The 27,380-nt window shown below is 38.9% G+C and overlaps 1 pseudogene; it reads right to left on the bottom strand.

Moving 5' to 3' along the window:
• Positions 1-18,048: 18,048 nt before the first annotated feature.
• Positions 18,049-27,380, bottom strand: part of LOC114116414 (metalloendopeptidase OMA1, mitochondrial-like) — a 60,536-nt pseudogene continuing 51,204 nt past the window's right edge.

The raw sequence follows: 27,380 nt of genomic DNA, 5'->3' as shown, positions 1-27,380 counted from the left end.
GTATCTGCCATATATTAAGCTCTTAATAGAAAGGAGTTGATTGCCCTTACTCATTTGGAATAATAACATGAACTTTGGGCCTCATTTCATATTGAAGATTCATTTACGAGTACTTTCTGACAAGTCAATGAAACTCGAATAGGAGTGACTATTAAGATGTAGACTGTGAAGAAAAGAATAAGACAACTGGTTAATTTCAGACTATCCCAAAGAGCTGAAATGGAACAATAACTGCATTATCTATTACAAATCATGACTGAAGTTAAGCTGCTGCTAATCCTTAGAACTATTCAGACTTTCCAAGGGGGGAGGTGGGAGGATAAAGAAAGAAAGAGAAAACCCACTCAGCTCTAGGTAAAACTTTACAACTGTTTACAAGACAAAAAGGAACTCTCTATAGAAGCCAAATATAAACAGCATATGTTATTAAATTCAAAACACATGAAAGAATAAAAGAAAGTTACGTATATTTTCTCAGTGTGACAGAATCTGAGGCAAGTCTTGGGGGAAGTTGAGTAAGGCCACAAAAAAGGCTTTAGCTTCTTTCAAAGATCATTAAAATAGCCCCATCCCCCCAGAAAAGGATTTTGCCTCTTTAATATGGATGCCACTCAGAAGCCCATAGAATACATTAAGCTCTTAGAGTATACATTCATTATCATGTGGTAGAAAGCAACTATAGCTGCATAAAGTGAATTCATAATTGGATAATGAAGCTCTTTCCTGATGAAACCCTTGAAACAGATGGGAACTGTTCCCTGGACTAACTTTTCATTTTAAATGTTTCATTACAGTTTCATTTAAGAGGATGGTGGTGGTTTAGTCTCCAGGTTAGTCCGACTCTTGCGACCCCATGGACTGTGGCCCGCCAGGCTCCTCTGTCCATGGAATTCTCCAGGCAAGAATACTGGAGTGGGTTGCCATTTCCTTCTCCAGGGGATCTTTCCAACCCAGGAATTGAAGCCAGGTCTTCTGCATTACAGGCAGATTCTTTACCCACTGAGCTATAAAGGAAGCTAAGAGGATGGTGAGTGGCATTTATTTTGGAATTGGGCTGTTTGAAAAAGTATGTAGCATCCTGAATATTGGTTTCCTACTGTTAGCACAAATTTGAGGGGTTTGAAGCAACACCATTTATTAGCTCAGAGTTCTGTAAGGCTATCTGCTTGGGATCTCACAAAGCTGATGCCACGGTGTTTGCTGACTGCACCATATCTGGAGTTTGGGGTCCTCTTCCAAGTCACTCCTACTGTTGACAGAATTCAGTTTCCTTACCAGCTTCTGCTAGGGGCCTCTCTCAGCTTGTTAAAGCTCTCATCTTTCTTCTCCAGTGATTCCTTCCATCTTCACACCAGAAACAGTAAGTCAGATGCTTCTCAAGCTTTGAATCTCTGTGACTTCCTCTTTCTACCACTGGCCAGAGAATACTCTCTGCTTTTAAAGTGATTCCTGTTGGGACTTCCCTAGTGGTCCTGTGGTTAAGACCCCATGACCCCAATGCAGTGCGCATGGGTCCGATCCCTGGTCAGGGAACTCAATCCTGCATGTTGCAACCGAGAGCCCACATGCCACAACTAAGACCTGGTGCAGCTGAATTTAAAAAAAAAAATCAGTTGATAAAGTGTCTCACGAGATTAAATTAAGCTTGCTTTTATCATAAGGTTGATTCTGCTGTATAATATAACATACTAACCAAAAATATATCTTACATTTAATGTGTTCCAGGGATTAAACCATTTCTGAGGAACCACTTCTGGAATTCTTCCTGTCACACTGTGTGTGAGATTCAAAGGGCATCTTCTGATGAATGCAAGAAGTATCAGCAGCATTAAATACTGCCCATAGAGTTTGCTCTTTTAATTAAGTAAACATGACAAAATGTAACCCATTTTCCTGTACCACATCACTCCTAGAAGGACTGGCTTCTGGGGTAGTTCCTCTAATTCTGAATATATTAATTTAGACAAAAATCTATTTAACAACACTAGGGGACAAGATATGTGCTGATTTCTCTGGCTATCAACTAGAAGACAAGGTCTGTGGCCCATAGAGAAGTTGTATTTTAGTGCAGGAAACGGATACACAAATCACTCTGTTAAAATGTGCTAAGTGCTTTACTGAAGGACTGAATGAAGACTCATTGCCTAGCTGCTCCTATTAGGTGAATGACAGTATCCTGGATGCAGTGTGCTGCTGCTGTATGTGTGCATACTCAGTTGTGTCTAACCCTTTGCGACCCCATGGACCGTAGCCTGCCAGGCTCCTCTGTCCACAGGATTATCTTGGCAAGAATACTGGAGGGGGTTGTTGTTGATGGAGTGTAGAAAGCATACAATTTTTGGAGACCACAGACAGGAGTCATGGAGGGGTTTCCTCACTTACTAGTTATTCAACCTTGGGATGTTTGCTTAAAAAATATTTTGTGTTCAATAACTGAACATACTTCATGCATTTATTGGAGGATTATAAATAACATATATGAAGGCATACAAGTAGCTCATAGCATTTATATGTCTTTTTCTCTTTCAGAAGAAGTGTCTAGACCTCTACCTCAATGCAAGCCACAGAAATTCAGACAGAAAGTGAGTCAAACCAATAACTTTATTTTCAGGCTCTTCATTGTCTAGGGGAAGATCTTCCCCAACCATTGCCCTACCTTTTGGCCCCTCAGGCTTCCATTTGTGGTATTTCCACTAAGATTTGATGCTCTACAAGTTAATATCAGTATGATACGGAGCAATAAATACTCGCATTGTTTTGCCTTTCAAAAGCTTTCAGATTACTCACAGATAATAACCACGGAGCATGTCATGACAGTTATCTTAAAATAACAAAACACCAATTAACAACACAGTTGTTGGAAAGGGACTTAAAAACAGTAGGTCACTTCTTGTATGTCAGATATCTCGTGAGAACTCTTATTTGCACTACAGATTTGCTTATCAGATTTTTCTTCACAGGCCGATAAAAAGATACATGTCACATAGAATGTTTGAATGCCTCCAGATTCTAAATTAATGGCGCCTGAATCAGTAAGATATTCATCAGTATGCATGTTCCTTCAAGTATTTTACACTTGGGTTGTTTGCGAAATTGCAGAATTCACCCCACAGAAGACCATGGGAGGCTTACTGCTGAGAACTATGAACTTCCTGTGTTTATAGTAAACATTGGGAATTTGAGAGGACTGGGCTCTTTGTCAGTCTCATGATGAGTGACTTTGAAAAACGTGAACAGATCCAACTGGGAGATAAAGACAGGAGGGTTGGATCATGTATCAGTTGCCTAAACTTTGTCAACTCCTGAGATTTTACTGTGAAGGTTATTCACAGCTAACCACAGTGGGACGCTTGCAGTAATTTACTGGTCCTGGATTTAGAAAGAACCTTGATTAGGAAAAAAAAAAAAAAAACCTTATAATATTTCAGTGTTTCATTTTTCATTTTTCATCATATTGAAAAACAATTTTTGAGGCAGCATATACATGACATATGGATCACATAACTGTGTGGATCACAATAAACTGTGGAAAATTCTGAAAGAGATGGGAATACCAGACCACCTGACCTGCTTTTTGAGAAACCTATATGCACGTCAGGAAGCAACAGTTAGAACTGGACATGGAACAACAGACTGGTTCCAAATAGGAAAAGGAGTACGTCAAGGCTGTATATTGTTACCCTGCTTATTTAACTTCTATGCAGAGTACATCATGAGAAACGCTGGGCTGGAAGAAGCACAAGCTGGAATCAAGATTGCCGGGAGAAATATCAATAACCTCAGATATGCAAATGACACCACCCTTATGGCAGAAAGTGAAGAGAAACTAAAAAGCCTCTTGATGAAAGTGAAAGAGGAAAGTGATAAAGTTGGCTTAAAGCTCAACATTCAAAAAACAAAGATCATGGCATCTGGTTCCATCACTTCATGGCAAATAGATGGGGAAACAGTGAAACAGTGTCAGACTTTATTTTTTGGGCTCCAAAATCACTGCAGATGGTGATTGCAGCCATGAAATTAAAAGACGCTTATTCCTTGGAAGGAAAGTTATGACCAACCTAGATAGCATATTCAAAAGCAGAGATATTACTTTGCCTACAAAGGTCCGTCTAGCCAAGCCTATGGTTTTTCCAGTGGTCATGTATGGATGTGAGAGTTGGACTGTGAAGAAAGCTGAGTGTCAAAGAATTGATGCTTTTGAACTGTGGTGTTGGAGAAGACTCTTGAGAGTCCCTTGAACTGCAAGGAGATCCAACCAGTCCATTCTGAAGGAGACCAGTCTTGAGTGTTCATTGGAAGGACTGATGCTAAAGCTGAAACTCCAATACTTTTGCCACCTCACGCAAAGAGTTGAGTCATTGGAAAAGACCCTGATGCTGGGAGGGATTGGCGGCAGGAGGAGAAGGGGACGACAGAGGATGAGATGGCTGAATGGCATCACCAACTCGATGCACATGAGTTTGGGTGAACTCCAGGAGTTGGTGATGGACAGGGAGGTCTGGTATGCTGCGATTCATGGGATCTCAAAGAGCCGGACATGACTGAGCAACTGAACTGAACTGATACACGACATACGAGTTTCACTCTTGATTTTTAAAGCTCCCTGCCCTTCACAATAATCCCACTGATCTCTTTTATTCTACTTAATAGATGATCAATAAGGATTTAACACAGAGCAGCTGAAGAAGATATGAAAGTTTCCATCATTTTCATTACCTGGGGAAGACTGTTAATCCACCCTTTGTCTTTAATATATCTACTTCTTTCATGATTTTTAAAGAATTAGTCTGTGCTAAACTTTGTCCCTACTGTTTCTGAAAGCAATTATATTTTGTAGCTTATTTTGAATTATTTCTTGGTTGAAGTATCTCTCCTGTAATTCAATGAACTCATCCAGGATCCATGAACTTTATATTTAGAATTCTACCACAAGCACATAGCCCAGGGCCTTGTGTAGAAAATGTGCATTGAACTGAAATGAAATTATGGTCAGAGTTCTCAGTAGTAAATTCATGTATCTGAGTCAATCAACCTTTCAGTATGTACCTGTTCTTTCTAGGGGGCCCAATTTATTGATACATCTTTGGGTCTAAAATAGAAAAAAAAATATTAAAATTGCTAATTTTAGTATAAAAGTCTAGAAAATATGTTATCTTAGTTGAGGCTGAATTTGTAGAGGAAAGTATCTATAGTGAGCATAAGAAAGTAAAAGTGAAGTCACTCAGTCATGTCCGACTCTGCGACCCCATGGACTGTAGCCTACCAGGGTCCTCCCTCCATGGGATTCTCCTGGCAAGAATACTGGAGTGGGTTTCCATCTCTGAGGGATCTTCCCGATCCAGGGATGGAACCAGGGTCTCCTGCATTCCAGGCAGACACTTTAACCTCTGAGCCACCAGGGAAGCCCTATAGTGAGCATAGATACTTTCTATTATCAGAGATTGAATGTATCATTTATAGCGTCTTGCCTTTTCTTTTCAGCTTCACAGATGATGGCCACTTCTTTATAGGTAGAGTTTTTTCCCTAAGTGGTAAATACAAAGTAGTAAAAATATAAACTATTTTATGAAGACAATGAATTTAGCAATTAAAATATACTAAGTAATTTACCTATGATGTATTTATTTAGCAATACCACAGATTCTCAATACAGATTATATATGGGCAGAAGATGTCCTCACCCATAAAATGTAGTGATTGAGTTGCCTGATAAATTTCTCATTAGCTGCAAGTACATATTTAAATAATCATCCTCTATAGAAAAAAATACCAGGGTGTCACTCTTCATCATAAAACTCAAAATTTTCCACTTTTCTGTTTTTTTTAAACAATACCTCATAGCTTTATTTTCAGAAATTTTTTCAGAAAAAAGAATCACAGTAATTATTCACAAATGGTTGCAACAATCCTTAAGAATAACTATTATTAATCTCAATTTTAAAACCTGTGTTTGAAAGAACTCTGATTCCAACATGGCTGTTTTATTTATTTCAGGCTCTTCCTTTTTCCCCTATACCACCTATGGCATGGTCATGGCTAAGTTACTAAGCTACTTTAATAAATTGACATCTCAGATATATCAAAATTTAAAACCATACACCTATACACAGCAATTTTTATGTTAGTTTCTTAGAGATAGTGGTTCTTGAGGTAGTTGTCAAAATGGATATGTCATGTTTAGATTGACTAAACATCCAACCACTAAAAACTTAGAACTGGATAAATTGTCATATATTACTAGAAATATGTTTATTTGTTCCAGTTTGAATTTTTAAATTGTTAATTTCAATTTTAATTTTCAATCTAGTAAGTAACCTTGTAGGTACATTGACCCTCTAGAGCTACATCAACAAGAACAAGAATATAAGTCTGAAAGTGCACGTCACCCTTTGAAATGGAACCGAGAAAAAAGATGTCCTTGTCAAAATTTCTGAGTCTTCACAAGGCCTTTTTTTCTCGTTCTTTTTTATTTTTTAAATTACAAAAGTATGATAATGCATTTAAAAGATAATACTTGGAAAATATAGAACAAAGTTACATATAGTTTCACTATATATTGCAATTATTTTTTTAAGTCAATAAATTAAGATTTTTTAATTGTAGTTTCAGTATCAAACGCCCCAAAATTAATAGAATGAACATACAGAAACATAGAAGGATATAGTAGACTTGAAAGCATTGTGAACCAATTCAACATAATTAAGATTTATGCAATTCTCACACAACAGTAGGATACAAATTCTATTCAAGTTCCTATAGAGTATAAACTAGGAGACACTGGAATACATCTAGGGCCGTAAAACAAGGTGCAAACATTTCATGGTCTGAAGGCATGGAAATTATACAGAGTCTGTTCTCTTATCACTGTGAAATTATGTTAGTAATCAATATCAAAAGCTATTTGAAAATAACCCACATATTTTCAAGTGCAATCTGACATTTACTAAGAGAGATCTTTGAGTTAGACATTAAAAGTGTCATTAAAGTTAGAAGACTGAAAAAACACAGAGGGTGATTGCAGAGAAGAAAGCATTTAAATGAGAAGTTAATATCAAAATGAGAAAGTCATATAAAAGATACTTCAAAAACTCCATGTATTTGGAAATTAAATATCCACTTTTAAATGTTAGGTATATCTAAGAAGCCATAAAAAAGAAAATTAGAAAATATTTCACAGGGTCTTTTTATTGTTATAGGAGGTGAGATGGATCTTGTGGTTTCACAGACATGTTAGAAGTGAGCTCCTTGACTCTAGAAATAAAGATGCTGGGCACTTGGCGTTTTGTCATTTCATATCAAGACTGGCTCTTGAGGAACTTTCAAGATATGAGCAGGATAAAGAGGGGCTATTTTTGATGAATGACTGTCCTCCAAGAAAAATACCCCTCCTCCCCCACCCATGGTTAGGTGGAATAGTAGTTTGTTTTATAGATTTAGATCTTTTTATTTTAAAATATTTTTAATGTTTATTAGATTTCTAAAAAAGGAGTCACCATTAAAAAAAATTTTTCATAGAAGTTTTACTAGGCAGCTTGTTGTGATTGAGCATTGTGGGGGAGGGGCTGCAACTCTTTTCTCTTAACTCAGCCCAACTTCCCATTGCTTATTTTTTAGAAAGCCCTACGGACTTGCTAGTCATCAGATATTATTGAAACCCCATGTAAAATAACCAGAACATTTGTATTTTGTTTCCCTATGGATTATGCAAGGGTTTCCAAAATAATGCAAAATATATTTGGCTTGCACTTTCTGAACCTAACATGAAAAAAACCCACAAAATAGTTTTTCCCCCCGCCCACAATATATGAACCTAGAACACAGCTGGTTTTGTCAATTAGGCCAGTAATAAGGAAATGATAGAGAACCAAAAGCCCAGAGAATGGATCTTATTTACAAACAAACAAAATGCTCATCTATCAAGTAGAATGATTATAGTCAGAGAAGTACTTGTAAAACAATGTAGTGTGATCAGTGAGGCACGTGCTTGAAAGCAGATAGACTGGGGCTTCAGAGTCGCTTCACCTTTCCCTAACCATACTACTGGCAAATTATTTGTCCTTTCCAAGCGCTGCCGTTTTTCTTTCAGGTATAAAAAGAGGAATAATGGCAATTTTCATTTATTTATATTCTCCATGTGTTGAGCGCCTATTACAAGCTATTAATACATACTCTCCTGGGGCTAAGGAAATAGCAGTGAAGAAAACAGATGAAAATCTGTCTTTGTGGAAAGCACCTTTTAATGAAGGTGAAAAAAGATAAGCATAACAATTTAACAAATACAGAGTGTACTGAATGATGAAAAAGAGATAAGTCTGTAAGATAGGAAGTACTAGGGAAAGTTATTTTAAGTAGTGTGGTTAAAACACCCTATCTATAATAGTAACAATTGAGCAAACTATTTTAAAGATGAGGGAATGAATAGATCACAATGGGTGAAGACACTTCAGGGAAACAGAATGTGGGTCTGTTTCTTTTGGCCACTAAGCTGCTGTTCTCCAAAATAAGAACACTTTGCTCTTGTTTGCAGTGTCCCATTAGAATCAACTTGGATGTCGACTTCAGTGAACCTGGATTAAAGGTTATCCTTCCCATAAGGGATAGAATTAGAGGTTTCTCCGAGGGAGTGGTGTTGGAATTAGTAGAAAAATATATGGACTATGACCAAGATCCATCATATGTATTGTAGGATAGAAACAGTTCAGAAATGGAGAAATGGATTTTTAAATTCTTAGACTGGTAATTCTCCTAATCTATAATCAATCATGAGAGCAGGAAAGAAGAAGAAAAGAAAAGTGTCAATGGTGTTCTGAATGCATGTTTAAAAATTAAACAGAATCACAAACACTAGGCTCTGGAGACTCCTTTTCCAGGTGTGTTCCTTCACAAATATTGCTTTTTTTGATTCTCTAGAAAAAAATCACGCTAAGAAAGGCCATATACTGGAAAGTCTAATTTAATATCAACACTATTAAGTTAATATTAAGTTGATTTATTAAATATTATTAAACTTATACTACTATTGAGTTGAATATTTAGTTGATTCAGTTCAGTCACTCAGTTGTGTCTGACTCTTTGCGACCCCATGAATCACAGCACGCCAGGCCTCCCTGTCCATCACCAACTCCCGGAGTTCACCCAGACTCACGTCCATTGAGTCAGTGATGCCATTCAGCCATCTCATCCTCTGTCGTCTCCTTCTCCTGCCCTCAATCCCTCCCAGCATCAGAGTCTTTTCCAATGAGTCAACTCTTCGCATGAGGTGGCCAAAGTACTGGAGTTTCAGCCTCAGCATCAGTCCTTCCAATGAACACCCAGGGCTGATCTCCTTCAGAATGGACTGGTTGGATCTCCTTGCAGTCCAAAGGACTCTCAAGAGTCTTCTCCAACACCACAGTTCAAAAGCATCAATTCTTCAGCACTCAGCTTTCTTCACAGTCCAACTCTCACATCCATACACGACCACTGGAAAAACCATAGGCTTGACTAGACAGACCTTTGTTGGCAAAGTAATGTCTCTGCTTTTTAATATGCTATCTAGGTTGGTCAAAACTTTCCTTCCAAGGAGTAAGTGTCTTTTAATTTCATGGCTGCAATCACTATCTGCAGTGATTTTGGAGCCCAAAAAATAAAGTCTGACACTGTTTTCACTGTTTCCCCATCTATTTGCCATGAAGTGATAGGACCAGATGCCATGATCTTCGTTTTCTGAATGTTGAGCTTTAAGCCAACTTTTTCACTCTCCTCTTTCACTTTCATCAAGAGGCTTTTTAGTTCCTCTTGCCATAAGGGTGGTGTCATCTGCATATCTGAGGTTATTGATATTTCTCCCGGCAATCTTGATTCCAGCTTGTGCTTCTTCCAGCCCAGCGTTTCTCATGATGTACTCTGCAAAGAAGTTAAATAAGCAGGGTAACAGTATACAGCCTTGACGTACTCCTTTTCCTATTTGGAACCAGTCTGTTGTTCCATGTCTAATTCTAACTGTTGCTTCCTGACCTGCATACAGATTTCTCAAGAGGCAGGTCAGGTGGTCTGGTATTCCCATCTCTTTTAGAATTTTCCACAGTTTATTATGATCCATACAGTCAAAGGCTTTGGCATAGTCAACAAAGCAGAAATAGATGTTTTTCTGGAACTCTCTTGCTTTTTTGATGATCCAGCTGATGTTGATTCAGTTCAGTTCAGTTCAGTCGCTGTCGTGTCCGACTCTTTGCGACCCCATGAATCGCAGCACGCCAGGCCTCCCTGTTCATCACCATCTCCTGGAGGTCACTCAGACTCATGTCCATCAAGTCCGTGATGCCATCCAGCCATCTCATCCTTGGTCGTCCCTTTCTCCTACTGCCCCCAATCCCTCCCAGCATCAGAGTCTTTTCCAATGAGTCAACTCTTCGCATGAGGTGGCAAAAGAACTGGAGTTTCAGCCTTAGCATCATTCCCTCCAAACAAATCCCAGGGTTGATCTCCTTCAGAATGGACTGGTTGGATCTCCTTGCAGTCCAAGGGACTCTCAAGAGTCTTCTCCAACACCACAGTTCAAAAGCATCAATTCTTCAGTGCTCAGCCTTCTTCACAGACCAACTGTCACATCCATACATGACCACAGGAAAACCATAGCCTTGACTAGACGGACCTTGGCAAAGTAATGTCCCTGCTTTTGGATATGCTGTCTAGGTTGGTCATAACTTTTCTTCCAAGGAGTAAGTGTCTTTTAATTTCATGACTGCAGTCACCATCTGCGGTGATCAAATTTGGTTAGAGCCTACAGGATAATCTCCATTTTTAATTTGTAGGAAAAGCTTATCAAATACCCCCTGCCTTACTTATAAGCATCTGATAAACTTCTCTGGTTATTTATCCACTGGTTATTGAATGGGAACCTGCTATGAATCACTTTGTAAAGCAAATCAAGTGCTCTGAATGATTGTATATTTATATATTAGATTTTTCTAGAATGGGGAAAATCTGTTTCTTCAGCAAGAAGGACAACTCAGTGCTACAAAAAAATAAAACTAGTACTTCATTTCTTTACTTCACTCTGTCTTGCTCAGCTTAGTTCCTGTGTGTGGTCCAGGCAAGAGCATAGCTGAAACCACCGTTAGAATGCATTGCACCCATCACTGGGGAAGTGAGCAAGGATTGGCCTGTTGTTTGCTTTGTTTCAGTTCTCTTTCCAGTCATCCTGGTGAACCGAGAGGGTGGATAACTAGCCTACATTAAATAGCTCGTGTTTAAACCATGACCCTGGGAACCCAGAGGAAGCCTGTTTCACCTCTCTGTCACACAAGAATCCAGGTGTGTGTGGCTTTTGCTCTTTGCTTCACTGTGGATTTCTCTTCCACCTGTCCCCAGGATTGTTGTTTTTCCCTCCAAAGCATGAATACTTGATCCTGTCCCCAGTTTAGCCAAACTCACTTTCCCTGTGCAAGCTACAATTGAAGGAAGCTCTGTTGTGTGTGCAACATAGCAGAAGCAAAAGCATGCTGAAAAAAGAGGCTGTGGAGAAAAAGGACTCCTATACTGCTGGTGGGAATGTAGATTGATGCAGCCACTCTGGAGAACAGTAGAAAGGTGCCTTAAAAGAATTAAAAATAGAGTTATTATATGATCCTGCTATCCCCACTCCCAGACATATATCCAGAGAAAACCATAATTTGAAAAGATAGGTGTACTTCTATGTTCATTACAGTACTATTTACAATAGCCAAGACAAGGAAGCAACCTAAATGTCCATCAACATATGAATGGATAAAGAAGACGTGATATATATGTATATACATACAATGGAGCTTTACTCAGCCATAAGAAAGAATGAAATAATGCCATTTGCAGCAACATGGATGGACCTTGAAATTATCATACTAAATGAACCAGATGGAATTTGGTGAATTTTCTGAAAATTTTTTGTAATGATGGCTGTAAATATGGTAAAGCATAAACTATTAACATTCACATACAAGGGTTAACTATATAAGGGGATTCCCTGGAGGCTCAGACAGTAAAGAATCTTCCTGCAATGCAGGAGACCTGGATTCAATCCCTGGGTCAGGAAGATCCCCTGAGGAAGGGAATGGCTATCCACTCCAGTATACTTGCCTGGAGAATTCCGTGGACAGAGGAGCCTGGCGGGCTACAGTCCATGTGGTCACTAAGAGCTGGACACGACTGAATAGCTACAGAGTTATAGGGATTTGCAGTAAGCAGGCATCTGTGTGTAGAAGAAAATTTGAGATGATATGAGTGAGGCACCTTTCTTTCTATCTTAATGCTATTGTCCCACTCATGTCCACTGCCACACCAACTCCCATGCCAGTAATCTCTGGATTACTTAGAAATTTAGGAACGCCTCCATCGGGGCTCAATACTATGTAGAGATGCTGAGGACTTCCTTCAGCTCCCTGAATACAGTAGTCTCTCTCAGGTGGACAAATGGAGAAAATAAGATTTCTACAAACTCTGTATCCCCACCCCAAAATTGTTATGATTTGTAACCCTCCTACCAGATCCAGCCAATAATCTGTTGGGAGCTGAAGCAATAGAACATCTGGTGAATTAGAAACCAGTAGAATAAGCATCTTCCTTACTGAAGACCCCAGAGACAGAACTTCCTTTCCATACAGTTTTGACAGCCTCCTCTGAAACAACCTCTGGTCAAAATGCAGCAGCCCAGGTGTGTGGCTTAATCATGGAGTAAGGTATTTCATATTAATTTTAGATTTTAAAAAATGGAGATGAGAATTTGCATTAACTTTCCAATTCTTTTTCTTCCTTCTTGTAAAGTGGGATTGGAAGATCGGAGGTCCCCGTCTCTCTATTCCTTGAATTGGCATTAAATGGCATTCTACTAAAAAGCTCAAGGAAAATTCTGTGGTTGTCTTTTCAAATGCATCCCAAGATGACAGTGTATTATTAAAGCAGACAAAAATTTAGTGATCTGAGTTCAAGCCACAATTTGACTTCAAATCACTTCACCTTTCTAAGAGTCAAGTTATTTATCTATAAATCAGATGAAGGTAACACTCTCACAAGATAGTTAAAAACACTACATGATGTGTTTTATATGTGCTTAGAATATATACATGTATGTATATTTATGGGAGAAGGCAATGGCAGCCCACTCTAGTACTCTTGCCTGGAAAATCCACATACATATATATATGGACTTCCCTGGTGACTCAGATGGTAAAGCGTCTGTCTACAAAGTTGGAGACCTGGGTTCAATCCCTGGGTTGGGAAGATTCCCTGGAGAAAGAAATGGCAATCCACTCCAGTACTCTTGCCTAGAAAATCCATGGACGGAGGAGCCTAGTGCAGGCTACTGTCCATGGGGTCGCAAAGAGTCAGACATGACTGAGCGACTTCACTTTCACATATATATATAAAAGTTTACTAGTTGCTCCTTTGGTTCTTGAACTGTCTTTGTTTACCTAAAGTAAGTAACTTAACCTTATAGCTATTGCATCTATAAAAATGAATTGGATTATATTAGTGGTTCTCAACTGGGGCAAGTGGTCATTTGTCATTGTCTGAAGACAGTTTTATTTGCCACAATTGGAAGGAGTGTTCCACTGTCATGGAGTGACTAGAGGACCAGAAATGTTGCTGAACATCTTCCAATGTATAGGAAAGCCTCCTACAACAATTATCTGGGTCAAAATGTCAGTAGTGCCAAGACTGAGAAATCCTGGCTTAGATGACCACTGAAAATGTATAACACTAAGACTTTTCCCTGACCCCCTCCCAAGATGTTATTGCTTCAATTACAAATAGTTGTTGAGTAACAATGGCTTCTCATTACTGTTGAAGAAAATCTAAAATCTTGGCCATGACCTACAAAGTTCTATGTGATCTGGCCCTGGCCTGCTTCTGTGGCCCCGTCTCAAGCTACTTTCATCAGTAGTCACTCTGGTCTAGACACTCTGACCTTAATGCTCTACCTTCAATATAGCCCACTGTTCAGGGATTTAAATGTTCATTATACTAGAAATCTTGTCCTCCGATTTCTGCTTTTTCATCTTATTTGGTTCACAGCTCTGCTCAGATCTCACTGTATCTGACCTTCTGATGTGAAATGCTACCATGTTTCAAGTTTATCCACCTATGTTTTGACTGCTTTATTTTTAGTCACATAGTCATTCCTAGTGCTGAGTATGGAAAAGGTGCTCAAGAAACACGTGTCAAGTGGAAAACTTGGGGTCTTATGTCAGACACTTTTTTTTTTTGGTCTACGTTTTTTGAATTCTTTTCTACTTTTAAATACTGGATTTAATTTTGTAATTGTAACATGGAAGATGTCAGACATTTTTAACACAAATAACAATTAAAGGAGAAAAGATCGTTTAAGGATTACAAAGGTTATTGATTTTCTTCTCACAGAGGTAAAAGGAAATAGTGCTTTTCAAGTAATTATCATACTACAAAGATAATGATAGTTTAATTAAGGAGATAGAAGTTTATAGGAAAAGGTTCAAGTTTGTAGTATTTATTTGGGGGACTAATGAGCAACTTCACTTTCACCTTTCACTTTCATGCACTGGAGAAGGAAATGGCAACCCACTCCAATGTTCTTGCCTGGAGAATCCCAGGGACGGGGGAGCCTGGTGGGCTGCCATCTATGGGGTAGCACAGAGTCGGACACGACTGAAGTGACTTAGCAGCAGCAATGATTGACTGAATAATACATTTTGTGTGCTTTTTTGTTTGTTTTGGTTTGTCTCACCGTGCAAGTGTTTCTCTAACCGCCCCCTTTCTAACATAGCATGTTAGGATCCCACCACCTACTATGAGAGCAAGGCCAGATATTAGATCTGCTTATGTTCAAATTATTGTCACTAGGGCAAAGATTTCACAGCATTTATTAATTTAATGATCGTCTGAATCAGTGTGATTCATTTGGTGTTTTCTTTTATCTGCCTGTTTACTTATATGAGTACAATAAGAGTTGCTGATTAATACGCAAAGAACTTCTCAGTGTGTGGTTAATAAAATGGTCCTAAATTATACTGAGACTCAGGGGCTTCTCTGATGGTTCAGACTGTAAAGCATCTGCCTGCAAAGTGGGCGACCCAGGTTTGATCCCTGGTTCAGGAAGATCCCCTGGAGAAGGAAATAGCAACCCACTCCATTACTCTTGCCTGGAAAATTCCATGGACAGAGGAGCCTTGTAGGCTACAGTCCATGGGATCACAAAGAGTCAGACACAACTGAGCAACTTCACTTCTTCAGAAAAAGGCTGTATTTTCAGGAGATCTTATATATCCTCTGGGGTTACAACTTATATGTAAGAAATATCTAATTGTCTATCAGTTTGCCAACAGATATCAAGAAACAATCATTACTCAGTTTACTTCTCCAGGTTTAGCTTGACCATTGCAGGAATATTCTTTTTATTCTGAGATCTCCTAGTTTGTCTGTATTCCTGACCTACCGGAAGGGAACATTACTTAGCTTCCTGTAAAGCTGAGAGTTCTTTAGTGATAGACCAGATAACAAGACTATTACCACAGGGGATATTTTTGGTATCAATTTTGACATCTAAATTTTCTATATTACCTCAAATTTCTAAAATGAACCCAGGTTTCTTCTGCACATAGAAAGCATACATAGGGACTTCTTTGGTGATCCAGTGGTTAAGACTTCACCTTCCAACACAGGGGATGAAGGTTTGATCCCCGGTCAAAGAGCTAAGATCCCACATGTCTTGCAGCGCCAAAATACCAAAACATAAAACAGAAGCAACAATGTAAGAAATTCACTAAAAATGATCATTTTATATATATATATATATATATATATACATAATTAGAAAAAAGATCAATAGAATGAGAAGACAAGTCACATACTGGGAGAAAATGTTTACAAAAGATATATCCAATAAAGATTGTTCCCTAAAATATGCAAAGAACTCTTACAATTCAGTGATAAGAAAATGAACAAACCTGACCAAAAAATGGGCAAAATCTATAAAATGATATCTCACTGAAGAAGATATACAGATGGCAAACAAGCCCATTTAAAATAGCAGTAGGATACCACCACATATTCCATAGGATCACACAGCGTCAGACACTACTGAAGCAATTTAGCACATGCACATACTTCTTAGATTGGCCAATACCTGGAGCATTAACAATACCAAGTGTTGGAGAGGAGATGGAACAACAGGCACACTCAATTATTGCTAGTGGGAAAGTCAGATGGTACAGCCATATTAGAAAATTGGTTGTCAGTTTCTTACCTAATTAAACATAATCTTGCATCATTCTATCCAGCGATCACCATACTTAGTATGTATTTATTCAAATCAGTTGAAAAGTTATGTCCATACAAAAACCTGCACACAAATGTTTACAGCAACTTTATTCATAATTGCCAAAATGTGGAAGCAATTAAGATGTCCTTCAGCTGGTGATTGGATAAATAAACTGTGGTACATCCATACAGTAGGATATTAATCAGCAGTAAAAAGAAATGAGCTATCAAGCCATGAAAAGACATGAAAGAAACTTAAATGCATATTACTAAGTGAAAAAGCCACATCCTATATGATTCCAAATTTATGACATCTTGGAAAAAGCAAAAGTTTGAAGACTGAAAAAAAAAAAATCAGTGGTTGGGACTTCCCTGTGGTCCAGGGGTTAAGACCCCATGCTCCTAATGCAGGGGACCTGGGTTGATTCCAGGTCAGGGAAATAGATTCCATGGGCCACAACTAAGAGCTTATGTGCCATGCCTAAGACTTGATGCAGTCCAAAAAAAAAAAAAAAAAATCAGTGTTTGCCAAGTGTTAGGGGGGCTGGAGAAATGACTAGACAGAACACAGGATTTTTAGGGCAGCGAAGTTATTCTGTATGATGCTATGACGGTAAGTACAACATAATGTACTTGTCAAAATGCATAGAATGTAAACACCATGAGTGTATCCTAATATAAACCGTGGATTTCTGTTATAGTGTTGCATAGGCTCAATGATTGTAACAAACGTACCACTCCAGTGTGAAATGTTGATGGTAGGGAAGGCTGTTTAGGGGGGCTGGGGTGGAGGAGTAGGGGAAATAATAGAAACTCTGTACTTTCTACTCAGTTTTGCCTGAACATAAAACTGCTCTAAAAATAAGTTCTGTTATAAAAAGATAAAGAAAAGGTGTAGGAATGTTGGTTCCCATTCTGGGCACAGCATTTGGATTAGAATAACTACCATCCATTGAAAAGTAATGCAAAAGGAATTTGGCATAAACATAAGGAAAGATATAAGGAAAAACAGGTTCTGGTAAGATCTACAATTAATTGCTAAACATGGCCCTTGAAGGAGTGTGTTTTCACTCCTTAGCAGGAGGTGGTCTGCTAATTGATCAAAAGATTTAAAGTTGAATACTTTCTTAAATATCAAGCCAATATCCCAAGGTATCTTTAGCTTCTCCTCCATTCTTGAGCCAGGTACATGGCATCTTCCAAATGAAGGTGAAGTCTGGGATGCTTGATTTTTTGCAGTAACAGGGTTTCTGGGAGGATGGATTGATTTCTGGATCACTTTTCCCCACAGGCTTAGAGTAACCACTTGTACACAGTAGAGATGCAATTAGTAATTTTTTTAAAGTGTAATATGAATTTATTCTGTGACATTTTCCTCACTGCAGATATTTTTAAATGAAATAATCAGTGTTTCATAAAAAGTAAATACATTAGAAGAATTTAGATAATACCTGTAATATAGATGGCTTTACTCTGAACATTCACTTTTGTTTTCACTGAAAACATCCCTTTTTATAAAGTTACATAAAAATGATAGATTGCTGCATTCTACACATCCTGTGTCTCATGCGGGCTCAGTCATGTCCAACTCTTTGCAACACCATGCACCACAGCCTGCCAGGCTCCTCTGTCCATGGAATTTTCCAGGCAAGAATAACAGAGTGGGTTGCCATGCCCTCCTCCAGGGGATTACCCCAACCCAGGGATTGAACGAGTGTCTCTTGTATTGGCAGGAGTGTTCTTTTACCATTGCACCACCTGGGAAGTGTCCTGTGCCTCCAACATTTTAAATTAACTTCAAGCTTTTCCCTCAACTCTAAATGTTAATGACATTTGCTTCTGTTAATAAATGGGAAGTGTATACACTTTTTAAAACAGTGATATTTAGGTCTTCTCTGCCTGATTCTTCAAAAAATAAAAAATATTTCATGCTGAGTTTGAATAGCAACTGAGGGTCTGGTCCAGAAAGTGGTAGGTAATTACAGAGAACCAGTGGTACACATATGTCAGCTCAATTTCCATGAAAAGGGTATTCCATACCCTTTCTGGCAACTTGAGATGACCGTAGAGGCTACCTGCAAATTCCATCTGCTGTCAAAACACTGGCCTGGCCCTGACATCCACACAAGCCTTTGCAGCAAGCTGTGGTCCAATTTTGTCAATTTCAGCCTACAATGTACTACTGTATGGTCAATCAAACATATGCTCCTGCAATACAGATTTTCCCCAAAATGCCAAACTATCTCAAGGACAAATGGCCCAGCTCACTGTGTGAAAAATCAAACCTAAGAAATTCAATAAATCAGACAAGCTAGTCTTTTACTGCAGGCTGCCCAAGTACTGCATGTTCTGTTTCATAGCCTGGAAGGAAGAAAATTTGATGAATACCAGTTACACTATGTAAAAACCTAGTGAAGATAAATATCTGTCCATTTGGAATCACAAAAGAAGTGCTGACTTTGGCAGCACATATACTAAAATTGGAATCACAAAAGCTTTTATCGGGGGAATCAACCACATGAATAATCCAGTTGATCTCAGAGATCCCTAGAATATCTTTATCGCATTCAGTTACATGATAAACTGTGTCTTGTCCTTAACGGTGAAGTATTGTGTGTCTTTCTTTTTTTTCTTTTCTATTTTATTGAATATAGATGATTTACCATGTTGTATTAATTTCTGCTATACAGCAAAGTAATTCAGTTATACAAATAGGTTATTTTTCATTTCTTGCCCATTATGATTTATGACAGGATACTGAATATAATTCCCTGTGCTCTACAGTAGGACCTTGCTAGTTATTCATTCTATATATACTAGCTGGCACCTGCATCTCCCCAAAGGCCAAAGGGGAGAAGGCGGGGGAAAGAAGGATTGAGAGTTTGGTCCTCTTTCTCAGCATATCATTTTAAAATTCTTCCATCAAAATGTTCCAGTTCTGATATAATTCTGAGATGTTCTTCCCCCAATTATAGTAGCTTGCTCTTTCCCATGATTGGACTTACCTTCAGTTGAGTGAAATAAAGCCACTACAAGTAGTAATCCAAATAATAACTTCCATTTTTGTCTTCCTTACACATTCTTTAAAATAGTTCCTTCTTGTTAGGAGGAAATGTTTGCCACCATTTTCTTATACCCAAGAATACTTACAATGATTACAAGTAGTTTCTACACTGATTTAAGAATTATCAAGAGAGGAATTGGACAAGTTGAAACCGTGAAATGAGGAAACTCCTGATGTCTCTTATGGGAGAACAATTTGGAGGACACAATTTTGAAAGAGCAGGGATGAACACAACTTCTTTTATCTGTGGCTGCCTTGAAAAAGAGTCATTCAATGCAGTAATTTTTGGGTAGTCCTCCAAATTTCCTTACTTTTGGTACTCAAGAGGCATACTGTTCTTTTGTTACTGAAAGTCCTATAGAAATAAAAATTTCCAAGCAGAAAAGGAAACTTATCACACTGATTTATTCCCAGGCCTGGGTACTTGCTGTATGGTTGGTTGTTGTTCAGTTGTTAAGTAATGTCCGATTCTTTGCAACACCAGGCCTCCCTGTCCTTCACTATCTCCTGGAGTTTGCTGAAACTCATGTCCATTGAGCCAGTGATGCCATCCAACCATCTTATCCTCTGTCGTCCTGTTCTCCTCCTGCCATCAATCTTTCCCAGCATCAGAGTCTTTTCTGAGTCAGTTCTTCCCATCAGGTGGCTGAAGTATTGAAGCTTCAGCTTTGGCATCAGTTCTTTCAACGAATATTCAGGGTTGATTTCCTTTAGGGTTGACTGATTTGATCTCCTTGCAGTCTCCAAGGGACTCTCAAGAATCTTCTCCAGCACCACAATTCAGAAGCATTGATTACACCTAGTGTGTTACATTTTCTCCAGTTGGTCAGTGAATTAAATCAGAAGAACGCACAGTTTATGAGACTGCAGTTCACAGGTGAAGCTTATCTTTCTTTTTTGATTTAAAAAGATTGATCTGGCTTCATCAGGTCCTCGTTGCAGCACCTGGGCCCTTGCTGTGGCATGTAGGCTTCTGCCTACCTGTGTTACTGCAGAGAGTCAGGCTCAGTTGCAGGCTTAGTTGCCCCACAGCACACGTGATCTGAGTTCCTGCAGGCATCTGCGTTCAGTCACTTCAGTCGTGTCCAAGTCTTTGCAACCCTATGGCCCGCCAGTCTCCTCTATCCTTGGGATTCTCCAGGCAAGAATATTGGAATGGGTGGCCATTTCCTCCTCCAAGGGATCTTCCTAACCCAGGGATGAACCCATGCCTCCTGCATTGCAGGCAGATTCTTTGCTTCTGAGCCACTAGGGAAGCCCTTAATTCCCTGACCATGGATCAAACCCATGTCCTCTGTATTAGAAGGCGATGTCTTAATCACTGGACCAGTCTGAAGCATACCTTCTTTTGCTTGATTTATCCAAACAGTGACAAAAGTGGTGAGTCCCTCCAGTTAGTGGCTGTGTTTGTTTATGTACTTTTCTGAGTGAGATAGTAAGCTTTATAATTGTCTCTTTTTCTCCCTTATTAAAAACTCAATGAAATAAAGGGGTTTGCCTTGATTCCCATTATAACACCAACACCAGACATAATACCTGCAAATAATAGATGTTCAGTAAATATATTGGAAGAAAGAATGTATGAATGAGGAAAGCCGTTTCTTGAATTCCCATTAAAGCACTAAGGCATAGTCAATAACCCTTGAACCAGAAATCAAATGCTCCGATTCAAGGCACAATTCCATCTGTTTTCATTATCTATCCTTTCATAAAGCTTGAAAGCTCTGAGCCTCAATTTCCTATTTGAGAAACAAGCAGCTATCCATTTCATGAGCTACATCTCCTAAGACTTGTGAGGCTCCATCAAGATAATGCATATGAAAGCACTCTGAGCTGTAAGCTGCTTTATAAATACATGATCAGACATGGCATGTCACTCTGACATCAATCAAGGAAATAATTTTAAAAGTGAGTGGGGAGTGTAAGGAGGTAAAGAATGCTTAATTTGCCAGAATTCTCAGGGCAATATGATACGTAATTGGAAGAAACATTTGATAAGGTAGGAAGTAAGATCTTTTGCCATTCCCATTCCAAGAGCCATATTCTACTTTCAAATCATATTCAATAAAACTTTCCTCTAAGAAGGTCTACACTTAATGACATCTTTTGAATACAGAGTTCAATAGAAGTATGGAGCCAGAGGTATGTTGCCTGAGGCACAGAGGATGAACTTTTTCCAACAACTTTCCCTAGAAATTAATCAAAGAAACAATATTTTATTTCTTTAAAGGAAAACTTTAAGATGATGCCTGTCTACCAAAGATACCAAATTAAAAGGCTCCCTGGGATGTACACATATTGTCATGGACCAATCACATATATAATCATATCAGAATCATACTAGACTGTATCAGACTTAAAGAAAATATGATCTTTGTCCCATAAAGTCTGAATATATTAATGTAGGTGGAACCAAGCTCAATCTTGTTAGGTAAAAATGTTAATCTCACATAGCATTATGGGGACAAAGCTAAAGTCAGGATCCAGTATTCTCCATCATGTTGTAGCAAATGTTTCATAAGTGATTATATTTTAATTATTGATTCAAAAACATTGAACAGATCAGTCCTTTGTACCGTGTTTTTTCATTCCCTCTCTCCAAATGGACGGCCTACATTTAAACTAGACAGATGAAAACTGGTAACAGCTTGCTAATGGATGTCAGAATCTAAGCTAATTTTATTCAAGGGTCCCTTCATTTATTTAATTCATCAAACATGTATTAGATGCCTAAATGGTCCAAGCATCTGGAGTTGCATAGGGAATTACAGTAAACACAAACAAACATTGTATGTATGTGTGATCTGAAATGTTTACTAGTTGTGGTCTGAGAGAAGAAACATACCATTAAAATAAAACATTTGGCTCTTGGGCTAATTTCCAAGATAAGTTTGGAAAAAAAAAAAAAAGGTCATTTTCTGTGTTCTCTCTTCATGACTGTTGAATTGGGAATATAAAGCCACTAGACATTTGACTGCAATATTTCATTTCTCTTGTACAAATTAAATAGAATACTGACATTCACAGTATGCCCACTCTCATCTTGATGCTTTTCCAAGATTACCTGAAAACTTTAGAACAGTTTGAAACAGACTCTCCTTTACGTTAACTCATGCATTCAGCAACCATTTACAACACCCATCATGTGCCTGGCACAGTGAATAAGTGCTGGGACAGGGGCACTGAGAAACAAAAGAAAGAACTCATTATTTGTACATAAGCAGCAATTGAATAGACTACAATTCAGAGTGATAGGACAGAGGTATCAGTTCTATCAAGATACAGATGATACACAGAGGCACACATAGGAGAGTGAAGTTAATTGGACATGGGCATTCAGAGAAGGCTTCTAAAGAAGGTTAAGTTACATTTGGAAAGAAGAATACAGGTTGAAGATAAGAGATGTTTACGTCAAAATGAAGGTTTAGCATTCACCAAGGAAAAGAAGCCTACAACAAACTGTTCCCTGGGAACACAGTTTATGACTGCTGGGGCCTAAAATGCAAAGTAGTTATGGTAAAGTTACTTTAGATACGACTAACTTGAGTGCAGCAAACCCGTCTTCTTTGGACCCACTGGTTGAAGTTTGCATGTAGTTGTCCTCATTGTCTGTTTCCCCTTCAGACTGTATTGCCTCTGTGATCATACAGTTACAATGTGGCTAAAAGCAACAATGTGCGTGTGCAAAATAAGGCTAACTTAACTTAGAACTTACTATATGAGTACCAAGACAAAATTGGAGAGGATATTTTTATGGCTATGAAAAGTTTCGTTCAAGATCTTTGGCCCTCTTTACAATTTTCCCCCCTAGTATCTTATTTTCTGATACGTTTTCCATTTTTCTTCTTCTTCCCTCTTCTCCTTCCTCTCCTCTCCCTCCCTTTTGTTCTCTCTTCCTATTTCTTCTTTCCTTTTTTTCAAATGGATGACCACCTATGTCTGTGACTATATACCAAAGCTATATGCTATATATAGTATATATACTATGTACCAAAGACTTTCATATGATTGAGTAGTTTTAAATCTGTGTTTCCAGAATTCTTTGGAACTTCTTGTGGAGAAATCATCCTGGGGATGACTAATCCAGTGACATTCAGGCTCAGTTTCTTCACCTGGTCTTAGGCAGCCTCACAAAAATCTGCTATTTAAGCTAGGGCTTTGAGAAAGATTTCATTTGAAAAGAGTTCTTATGCTTCTTTAAATTTTAAAATCACTCTTTCTTGTCTAACTCTCATCTTCTGAGGATAAGCTGAGGCAAACAGAGGAGAAGTGATAGTATCAATACTGTATAGTGACCTACATAGAACTACACTTACACATGGGTCTTTTTTTCTCAGGGATCTCATCCCTTTAGATGACTCCAGGTGAGGGTTTTCCTGTGCCACATTGCCCACTTTAACAGACAATATCTCTTTGAGGAGTGTAATGAAAAGGATGTCACCATGTGCTCTATGTTTTCCCTTAAGTGTAGATTTAACTGCCTCCTAACCTCCTTTGAGCTTTGACTGCATCTAGTCTCAGTTGAGGCATGTGGGTTCTAGGGTGTCTGGGCTCAGCAGTTGTGAAGAACAGGCTTAGTTGTCCCTCAGCCTGGGGGATATTAGTTCCCCAACCAGGGATCAAACCTACATCATCTGCCTTGGAAGGCATTGGAAGGTGGATTCTTAACCACTGGACTACCAGGGAAGTCCCTTCCTTGTAGCCTTAATAAGAAATACTCTAACTCAATTTGGAAGATATGAACTATGAATTTATTAAATTAACTATGCTGAGTCAGGGAAACTATATATATATATATATACATATATATATATATATGTATGTATACACATATATCAGAGAAGGCAATGCACCCCACTCCAATACTCCTGCCTGGAAAATCCCATGGATGGAGGAGCCTGGAAGGCTGCAGTCCATGGGGTTACTGAGGGTCGGACACGACTGAGCGACTTCACTTTCACTTTTCATTTTCATGCATTGGAGAAGGAAATGGCAACCCACTGAAGTGCTCTTGCCTGGAGAATTCCAGGGACGGGGGAGCCTGGTGGGCTGCCATCTATGGGGTCACACAGAATCGGACACAACTGAAGTGGCTTAGCAGCAGCAGCAGTATACACATATATATCTATATATTTCTTGAAAAGCAGTTTCTTATCAACTTCTTTGGGGATTGGGGACACAAACAGGCAAGCATCTGAGTTTTTCAGTGAAACCAGATGTGGAGTAGTCTTGTTGCTATGAGTTGAATTATGTCCCTCAAAGGATAAGTTGAAGTTCTACTCCCCATTACCTCAGAAAGTGAATTAAAGTCTTTTGGAAATAAGCTGGTCTTAGATGTGACTTATAAATTAAAACCACATCATACTGGAATAGAATGGGGCCCTAACCCAACACAATTGGTGTCCTTACAAGAAGGTGGCCACCTGAAGACAAGAGACACAAGGAGAACACCATGTGAAGATGAAGCCTGAGATTGGAGTGATGTAACTATAGTCCAAAGAATACAAAACATTGCCAGCCATCATTAGAAGCTAGAAGGACATTGTAGACTACACTCTCCCTCAAAGTCCTTCAGTTCAGTTCAGTTCAGTTCAGTTCAGTGGCTCAGTCGTGTCCGACTCTTTGCAACCCCATGAATCGCAGCACACCAGGCCTCCCTGTCCATCACCAACTCCCGGAGTTCACTCAGACTCACGTCCATTGAGTCCGTGATGCCATCCAGCCATCTCATCCTCTGTCGTTCCCTTCTCCTCCTGCCCCCAATCCCTCCCAGCATTAGAGTCTTTTCCAATGAGTCAACTCTTTGCATGAGGTGGCCAGAGAACTGTAGTTTCAGCTTTAGCATCATTCCTTCCAAAGAAATCCCAGGGCTGATCTCATTCAAAATGGAGTGGTTGGATCTCCTTGCAGTCCAAGGGACTCTCAAGAGTCTTCTCCAACACCGCAGTTCAAAAGCATCAATTATTCAGCACTCAGCCTTCTTCACAGTCCAACTCTTACATCCATATATGACCACTGTAAAAACCATAGCCTTGGCTAGACAGACCTTAGTCGGCAAAGTAATGTCTCTGCCTTTGAATATGCTATCTAGGTTGGTCATAACTTTTCTTCCAAGGAGTAAGCGTTAGATGTACCCAAACCTGATTTTGAACCTGGTATCAGACTTCTAGCCTCCAGAATTGTGAAACAACAAACTATTTTGTTAAGACACCCAGTTTGCAGTATTTTATTACAGCAGCCACAGGAAACTGATAGACATGCTAAAGTTCTCAGATGAATAAGACATCATCAACCTTGTTGGGTGTCTGGCATACTGTTGGGAGTAGGAGACATCTGAGTTGGGCACTCGGGAGTAAGTTGGAGTCAGCCAAAAGGAAAAGTGCATTCATAGTAGGGAAGAAAGCAGGAGCAAAGGACAGGCTTTGGAAAGGTCTTCTCGTGTTTGAGTAATGCTGAGGAGCTCTGTAGAGCTCCAGTGTGGAACATGGGGTGCTCGGCGTTTGGGCAAAAACTGATGCAATGCCTTTTTGCAACAGGAGAGTTTACTTAAATCAAGAAAAACTTCAAGTTTTGGAATCACTGTGTGTTTTTGTCTGTGTGTGTGTTTAAATATATATATTTATACCCAGATGGTTTTTCTTTCTTTCTTTTAATTTCTTTTTAATTATGGCAGCTATTCTCCAAACATGTTTTTGTTTATCTCAGACTAAGTATACAGTTTCAACATATGGAGCATATTTTGTTTTACTTCAGTTTATCTTAAGAAATCAGCTTTCCTAACTCTTATTGGCAGTGAACCCAAATGATTTCTTACTTTTTCTTTCCCGCTCTACTTTCTCCTCTTTGTCTTTTTCCTTTAGTTATGATTTCTCTCTATCTTCATCACTCTCACTTTCTCTCCATTCCTCTCTCCCTCCTTTCCTTTTCCCCTCCTTCCTCCTTTCCTGCTTTTCCTTTTCTTTCTGGGAGGTCACAAAAGATTTCCCATGTTGATGAACTAGGGCATTTAGTGTCAAGAAACAATAGTTCCTTGGCTTGTGGACATTTAATCAGCCTAGAAAATACACAAAATGGAAATAATGTTAATAAACAAGTCAGGGATATTATTTGCTTTTTCATTTATAGTATTATGAACCTGGAATTTAAGTCTGTTCATAATCTAGCCCAAACAATTTTATCAGCCTTGTTTTGTATAATGCATTTTCAGACCTCAGTGTATTCAGCTCTCCTATCATTCTTTTCCTTAAAAAGCTACTGCACATCCTCTCAGTCTACAGCACTCCACTTACCCTTCAAGATCCAGCTCAAATATTCCTTCCTTTTGACACATTTTATGATGATTGCCGGCAGAATTAATCTTTTTCTTTCCTGGATTCGCTAGAACTTTGTATGTTCCTCCAGCCTTGCTTTGTTATGATTGGTCTTTATTTTCATACACATCTCCTTCATTAAACTGATGTCAAAAATGGTTTCTCATTGTCCCCAAAACTGCAGTGTCCAATATACACAAATTCAGTTCAGTCACTCAGTCATGTACGACTCTGTGCGACTCTTTACGTCCCCATGGACTGCAGCACGCCGGGCTTCCCTGTCCTTCACCAGCTCCTGAAGCTTGCTCAAACTCATGTCCATCGAGTTGGTGATGCCATCCAACCATCTCAATCCTCTGTCATCCTCTTCTCCTCCTGACTTCAATCTTTCCCGGCATCAGGGTCTTTTCCGATGAGTCAGTTCTTCACATCAGGTGGCCAAAGTATTGGTGCTTCAGCTTCAGCATCAGTCCTTCCAATGAATATTCAAAGCACTCCATAAATTCTCGCTGAAGACACACTTGAATGAAAGAGATTGTAATCCTCATACCAGAAACAAAACACTTGTCTTTAATACCCATGCAACTCTTTCTTAAAGTCATTTGCAGATTTCACAATGTGAAAGGCACTAGAAATGTCAGAAATTGGGCATTTGTGGCAGAAAACCACTTAGGATGCCGAATATAAGACTTATAGGAGAAAAATAAAATATTGTTAGAGAACGTATCCTTTCTTGGTGTGTATATTCATGTAGC

This window comes from Ovis aries, chromosome 9 (assembly GCF_016772045.2).
Source record: "Ovis aries strain OAR_USU_Benz2616 breed Rambouillet chromosome 9, ARS-UI_Ramb_v3.0, whole genome shotgun sequence".
Lineage (NCBI taxonomy): Eukaryota > Metazoa > Chordata > Mammalia > Artiodactyla > Bovidae > Ovis > Ovis aries.
Note: the sequence above shows the minus strand (reverse complement) of the source record. Positions and strands in the feature narration are given on the sequence as shown.